Here is a 7,110-nt window from a genome sequence, read left to right as displayed (position 1 = left end):
GGAGCGGTAAAGCAAGGGCGAGCGCTCAGAGGTGGTGGGAAGGAGACGACAGTGCGGAGGGGTGGGGAGGGGCCACCAGCAGGGACCCGGCAGGCAGGAGATGGGAGGAGAGAGCAAAGGCTCCTGGGAGGGGTGTTTAGGGTGCTGGAGAATCACCCGGAGGGCAGTTTGGCCCAAATTATAGATCAGAGACGGGGGTAACATCAGGAGAATTTAATAAGAGGACCCCAAATTGAGGCAAAAATCAGGAGGCTAAGATGCTCTCCCAGCTTTTTGGAGAAGCAGCAGGAAAGGACTGGAAGGGCCATGTGGAAGCATCTCAGACAACGGAACCGCGGAGTAAAATGCATCTGCTGAGATGGGCTAGGTCCTCTCGGGTGGGTCTCTGCACCTTCTCCTTCCGTCCAGCCCGAGGGTTCTCGCCCCATGGTGAAGTTACCCCCTCCACGCTGGAGGCTGCAGGCCACACGGCTGCCAAGCTGTTGCCAGTAACAGCGCTCGCTGCCACTGCCCCTAACCCGGTACCTGCTACGTGCCAGGAACAGTACCGAGCACTTCATACTGATGGATGGCCGCTCCCAGAACACTCCAAACAGGCAGCGTGGATCTCTGGTGTCCAGACTCATGAGTAGAACACCACTCTCGTTCTTGCACCTAAATGATGCCTCTCGGATTATTTCCGTAGGGTCAGAGTTTATAAAACCACTTTGTGAACCAGTTTGAGGTTCCTGATATTTGCTGGACTTATACCGCTGGAAAGTGCTGCCCACAAAGTCAAAGCATCATCATTTCTGTCCCGCTGGCATCTAAGAACGTGCCCGTACAGAGATGCTCAACGCATCTTCAGTAAGTTAGCATCAGGGATCATTCCTGAGAGGTTGGATTCTTTCCTGTGTTCTTCATCTGCCCTCTGGCTGGTTTCTGACACCTCCCCGCCTTCATACACCACACACCCCACCCCACCCCACCCTGAGAGTGTCCTGAGTCTTGCCTGATGCTGAAGTCACCGCTGTTGGTACAGAACACATAAACACACGCTCTTTCTGCCTCCCGTGGCCGCTGGGATCCGAGCCTGGAATCTTGAGCCCATGCCTGCCCCCAGTCTGCCTCTGTGGCTGGCTGGGCTAAGGCGGAGCCCTGGGTGTGTCCTTCCTAGTGGCAGCCTTGGGCCCCTGGATGGCCTCCAGAGGGCTCAGGACACATAATCATGGGCAGAAAACCCACCTCCTTCCCTTCCTACTCTGACCTCGCCAGCATCCTCCCAGGATCCTCCCTGTCCCAAAATAGCCACGTACTGGCTGAGATCTGACCGCTCCTGGGCCACATGCGCTGTTTTCCAGGGCCGTGATGGGCCCGCAGGCCTGGGCCAGGGTGCTGAAGGTTGGGCCTCACTAGGACAGTCACAGCCACCAGAAGTTCAGAGATGTAAGCGTGGGCTGTTTGCAAAGGATATGGCCTGGTGGGACAGGGGGAGGGCCTTGGGAACCAATGCACACACTGTGGGACTTCCCAGGCCACTTGAGGAAGCATACAAAGATTAGGGAAACTCCCACTCCTTGTTCTTCGCAACAAATGAGGAGCAGGACAATATGGGCGCCAGCCGTCAAGGAAGCAGCTCCTTCAGGCCCGCCACGCTGGGGCTGGGTGGGGTTGGCACGGTGAGGGATTTCACACGGAAGGAGCCTCGTCAGCTGAGCGGCTGGTGCAGACGGCTGTGGGGCCTCACCTCTGAGGCGGAAGTGTAGGCCAGAGTCATGATTTGGCCACCAGGCCAAGAGGTTTGGACTGCCACAGCATGGATGACGGGTGGGATGGTGAGATCTTTGCATTAGCACCTTAGCCAGCCCTGGTACAGAGAATGGATGGACAGGAGAGAAGTTGCCTTCGGCCTGGCTCATGGGAGAGCCCATGGCCGTCCACTGGTTTACAGTGTGCTGATGAGAGGCATACGAAGTGCCAGGGATCCCAGAGGAGCTCGGGACTCAGGGAAAACTTCCCCGAACAGGTGGCACTGGAGGTTTGCAGGAGGGCATACAGTTAGGGTATAGATTGAGCTGCCCCCATAACAACAGAGCTCCAGATACAGGGGCCCTAACAAGGTAGAGGGGAGGTCCCTTCCTTAGCAGGCCAGAGGACTGTGGTTCAGGGCTCGGAAGGTGGCCTTGCCATCTTCATGTGGCGTGATGCTGACAATCGTTTTGTTCTCGCCATCCCTGGCTAGCGTGAGAGAAGAAGGAGGCTGGGGGAATATATACCCAAACCTTTAAGAGCAAAACTGGAAGGAAAAAGAAAATCCCGACATGCATCACTTCTGCTCGGATCCCAGTGGTCAGCTCTTAGTCACATGGTTACTGGGGCCAAGGGAGGCCAGGCAGAGTTTTGGTTTTTTTTTTGGCTGGGCAGCCATATGCCCAGATTCAAGTCTGTTGCCGTCAGACGTGGAAGAACAGATAATGGAGAGACAACCAGAAATCTGCCTAGAGGGCATTCCGGGCTGAGACACTGGCCTGGACAGAGGCTCTGAGAATAAGAAAAAGGCAGACTGTTTGGGAATGACGAGCAGGTGAAGGAAGCTGGAGCATAGAAGCAGTGATCTGAAATCAGGGTGGGAAAAGATAGCAAAAGGCCAGGCTGAGGAGTTCCAGCTCTCTTCCTCCAAAGAGAGGGAGATGGTTTTCATCCCGAGGGTGATCGATTAGCAGTGGCTGCCTGGAGAATGCAGAGTCAGATCCTGAGGCTACATGCAGGCTCAGCAGACTATGCGATAATCGCTTAATGATGTCTGCTGTGGGTACAGGCGTGGAGAGCAGTGAACACCTGTGGCCTGGCTTTGTTTCCCTTCAGGAGATGATGTGGTGTCAGAGAAGGTTTGGGGAGCAGGATGTGACCTGACCCAACTTGTATGCTAGCAATGATGTGGAGGATGCTTAAGGGAAGAGAAGCCCCTTCCAGGAACGGAAGTCTGTGAGCCTATGTGCAGGGCTCCATTATCTCATGTGCTGCTATTATGTTCGAATTGGAACTGCCTCTCTGGACTTGGTTATTTTCCATAGGTGGTGAGAGGAGCTGGTGTCCACATGTCCTGAACCTTGTCTAGCCTTGCCCTGTTTGCCCTGGCGGCAGATTCCCAATCCCCCCACTGCCAACAGTCTCAGGACATTTTCATGGATGGGGACTATGGCCATAGCTTCCAACCTGGAGAAAGCCCCCCTCACCTCTCTCAGACTGCCACAGAGCAGACCCCTCCACGCACAAACACACACACCGACTCAGCTAACCCAGAAAAGGGAGAATTTAGACCAAAGTGTCCCTGGTCCCTGGCCATTAATAAAGAAAAAGAGTGCAGAGCTGCTGGATGTGTTAGGGAGAACATTTACACTAAAGAAATACCGTGGTCAGGTCAACTCTGCTTTATTTGCAAATAATTGGCGGGTTAATTCTGAGTCATTCCTGGCTATTCCTTAAAGCACATCCCTGAGGGCCAGCCTGAAAAGAGACCCTCCTATTGGATTCCAACTCTCCCTATTTCTGCTTCTTTCTTCCCCCAGGCTTTTGTGCTGTGTCAGCTTCTTTCCCCCTCTCCCACCTCCACCTTCCCCTTCCGTCTTTGCAGTCCTGTCTCATGGCCCATCTGATCTCCCAAACACCCAGGCTGCAAGCCAGTGGCAACATCAATGCCTTGTTCTCCTTCATCCATGTACGCCATCATCGTTGGGTCCTATCAATTCTACTCGATGGCTCAAAAACCATCCATGGCTCCCTAGTGCTCCTACACACCCCACCCCAATGATAAGGCCATTTGTCTCTCAAGCCTAGGATCTGTGACCTGTCTCCCATTATGCTGTACTCCTTTTTCTTTCAGTAAAATGGACTTCTCACCTGCCCTGCCCATATCCTAGTGTCTCACGGGTTCCCATCCACTCATGATGCTCTGACTGCTTTGCTCTGTTTCTACCTGAGAAACTCTTAACCCCTCCGGCCCTGCTACAGCATCCCTAAAGCTCCTTCCACCCTCCGCCCCTGCCATAGCCTTGTCCCTTAGTTCTGCTGTCTATGCAAACATAATGCCCGGTGTGCGCTCCGTGTATAATCTAGGCAAGACCACCCACTGGGGCAAGTCATTTGTCCTCAGATGGGAAGTGGGAACAGGCCAAGAGGGATACACCTGTGAGGGTTTCTCTTTGGCTCCCATCACTAACCGTTTGATTTAGATTCCGCAGACGCTTGGCCGCAAAACTCGGCATGAGGCTCTTACACACTGAGAGGAGCCTTTGCGGGTTTCCAGGCAGGAGAACCTTCCCCACCTACGAACCACACTAGGTGGCCTCCGTGACTTCTCCACCTGGATGCGTCACAGGCCGCCCATCCTCAGAGTGCACGCAGCCAAAGCCAGCCTCTTTCTCCCAGGCCTGGCCCTTGTCCAACATCCGTGGTCCTGGGAAATGGTGTCACCACCACACATGCCCAGCACCTGGGCTGCAACCTGGGAGTCAGCCCAGACACTGCCTTTTCCCTCCCATCCCACGCACCAGCAAGCCCCACGGATCCCACCCCACCTCGCACCCTGCTGACTGCATCCAGCTCCTCCCCAACCCTCCTGTTAGAACTGCCCCACCTCTCACCTTAGTCTCCGTAGAAGCCCCTAACCGGCCTCCTGGGATCCCTTCTTCATCCAGAAGCCTGAATGATCCTTGAAAAACTACTGCATAACCCTCTTGAAAGCACTTCCTCCTTTCATTCGCCCTTAGGTGAAAGGTCCCAGTCCCTAATGTGGCCTGCTGTCCCCACAGGCCTCCCCTCCTGCCATTGTCCCTTTTGCATGCCCAGCAGGCTCCCTAGTGACACCTGTGTGCTGATGACATCCTTTAGAGCAGAGGCTGTGGGTAAAGGGAGCCAGGGTCAAACCAGACCAAAGAGGTCGAAGAGGTCGTGCTTTTGAAATCAGACGGCCAGTCAATACAGCTCAGACCCTGGGCTCCAAATTCAGGCCTTTGTGGCCCCATTTCAGGCAACCAACTTGCCCCAGAGGAGGGCTGGCTGTTACCTTGCAGAGGTAGGGAAGTCCCCAATGCCGGGAGGGAAGGGCCAGGGAGGCAGCGTGGGAAGGGCACGGAGACCACGGCCGCCCCTGGAAATGCCTCTTGTCTCGCGGCCGTCCTCTCTGCGCTTCAGAGCCAGCTGCCTGGGGAATTCTCCAAAGTTAATTTCTTCTCCGTTTCCTCCCCAAAGCACTTCCAGATCCCCAGCCCTCCTGGACAACGTTGATAATGTGTTTCTCCTAGATCGGCTCTGATAACGCCCTCTGGGTGGTCACTGGGATTTGTGGAGAAATAAAAATAAGGAAATGGAGAGTTCCGGAAAGGCAGTGTGCTGTGGCCAGAAGAGCCCTGGACTGGGAATCAGTCCCAGACCCTGAGGGACTCTGAGCGGGTCACGGTCCTCTCTCTGGGCCTCAGGTTCCTCACGTGTAAAGAGAGATAAGTGACTTGGAGGGATAATTTGGCAGCATCTGGTCAAGTGTTGCTGCCCCTTCTGGGATGTCCTTGAGAAACACTCACACGTGCATAAGAGAGGAAAGGGTGTTCACTGCGACACCAAGTGTATTATGGGAAAAAGGAAAAGAAAACCTAAATATTTGTCAGTAGCAGAGTGGAGACACATTGTGGGATATTAAACTGCGGTAGTTTCGCCAATGAAATATAGGCAGTGAGCATGGATGAACTTGACCTCAGGCCAGGCAAATACCTTGGATGCATCGTATCCTATCGAGGGAAAAAAGCAAATTACAAGAGAATACTTACAGGGCACCTGGGTGGCTTAGTCGGTTGAGTGTCCCACTCTTGATTTCGGCTCAGGTCGTGATCCCAGGGTTGTGGGATCGAGCCCCTCATCGGGCTCTATGCTGAGCACCTGCTTGGGACTCTCTTTCCCTGTCTCTCTGCCCCTCCCCCACTTGTGTGCACATGAACTCACTCTCTTTCTTGCTCTCTCAAAAAAAGAGAGAGAATATTTACAATATAATTCATTTCTATGAAATTAAGAAACATATAAACAACACGACCCATTATTCACGGAACATATGCCTCAGTCATAAGTATATGGAGAAATGCACAGGGGTGATAAACATCACGTTCGGGGGGAGGAGGGATCACACTTGAGGGGAGGAGGGACGCGGTGAGGCCAGGGTGCCTGAGGGCTTGGCTATATTGGAAACTCTTAAGCTGGATGGTGGGTATGCCAGGGTCATGCTTGATTGAGATGTAATTTGCATATACAATGTATCCACTTAAAGGGTAGAATTCCACCATCACCGCAATCAGGTTTAGAACGTTGCATCGCCCCCAAAAGAGACCCCAGGCCCTTTAGCGGCCAGCCCCCATGTCCCCCCAGCCCTCCCAGTCCCGGATAACCACTGATCTACTTTCTATTTCTCTGGATTTAGTGTGATGTTTTCAAGGTTCACTCACGTTGCAACATGTATCAGTCCTTCATTCCTTCTTATTGCCAAATAATACATTATTTTATCTCGATAGCTCTTTGAATGTCTGAAATATTTCCAGAGAAAACATTATTTAAGCGTTAAGGTTGCACAGAGGATGCTGTTGGATTAGAGGAAGCAGACGGAGCCCTTCGGGCTGGACTCTGTGATAACTGGCATTCTCCACCCATAAGGGTATGTCCCTGCTCGGGGCTTAGACCCCGTGTGGGGGGCCACACCTCCCAGGACCCACGTCCGTGGGGTGAAACCCCCCACGACCGGACTCTAACACCTAGTACCCCTGATGCTGCACCGCCCCCTTCCCCCTCCTCTGCCCTCTGTCACGTCTCCCGTGACTCTCCCAGCCGTGGCTGGTGGCCCTTCCTTCTGGCTGACCCCACAGTTGTGCTCCAACAGCTATTGGGACCCCCGGTGAGGGGGCAGCGCCCAGCCCTGCGAGGTCCTTAGCTTTTCTGAGTATCTGCTTCTGCCACTATAAAACTGAAGGTGCCCTTGCCCGCCTGCCCGGCCAGAGATGAATATTCCACGAAGTAAGTTGTGCGTCCGTTATACCTCGCCTTGTGTTGTTCAGGATCGGCTCTGGCGACCCTGACTCCTGCGTGACAGGAAGA

The sequence above is a fragment of the Panthera onca genome, chromosome D2, assembly GCF_046562875.1.
Source record: "Panthera onca isolate mPanOnc1 chromosome D2, mPanOnc1 haplotype 2, whole genome shotgun sequence".
In the NCBI taxonomy this organism is placed as follows: Eukaryota; Metazoa; Chordata; class Mammalia; order Carnivora; family Felidae; genus Panthera; species Panthera onca.
The sequence above is the reverse complement of the archived record's forward strand: the minus strand, read 5'-3'. Positions refer to the sequence as shown.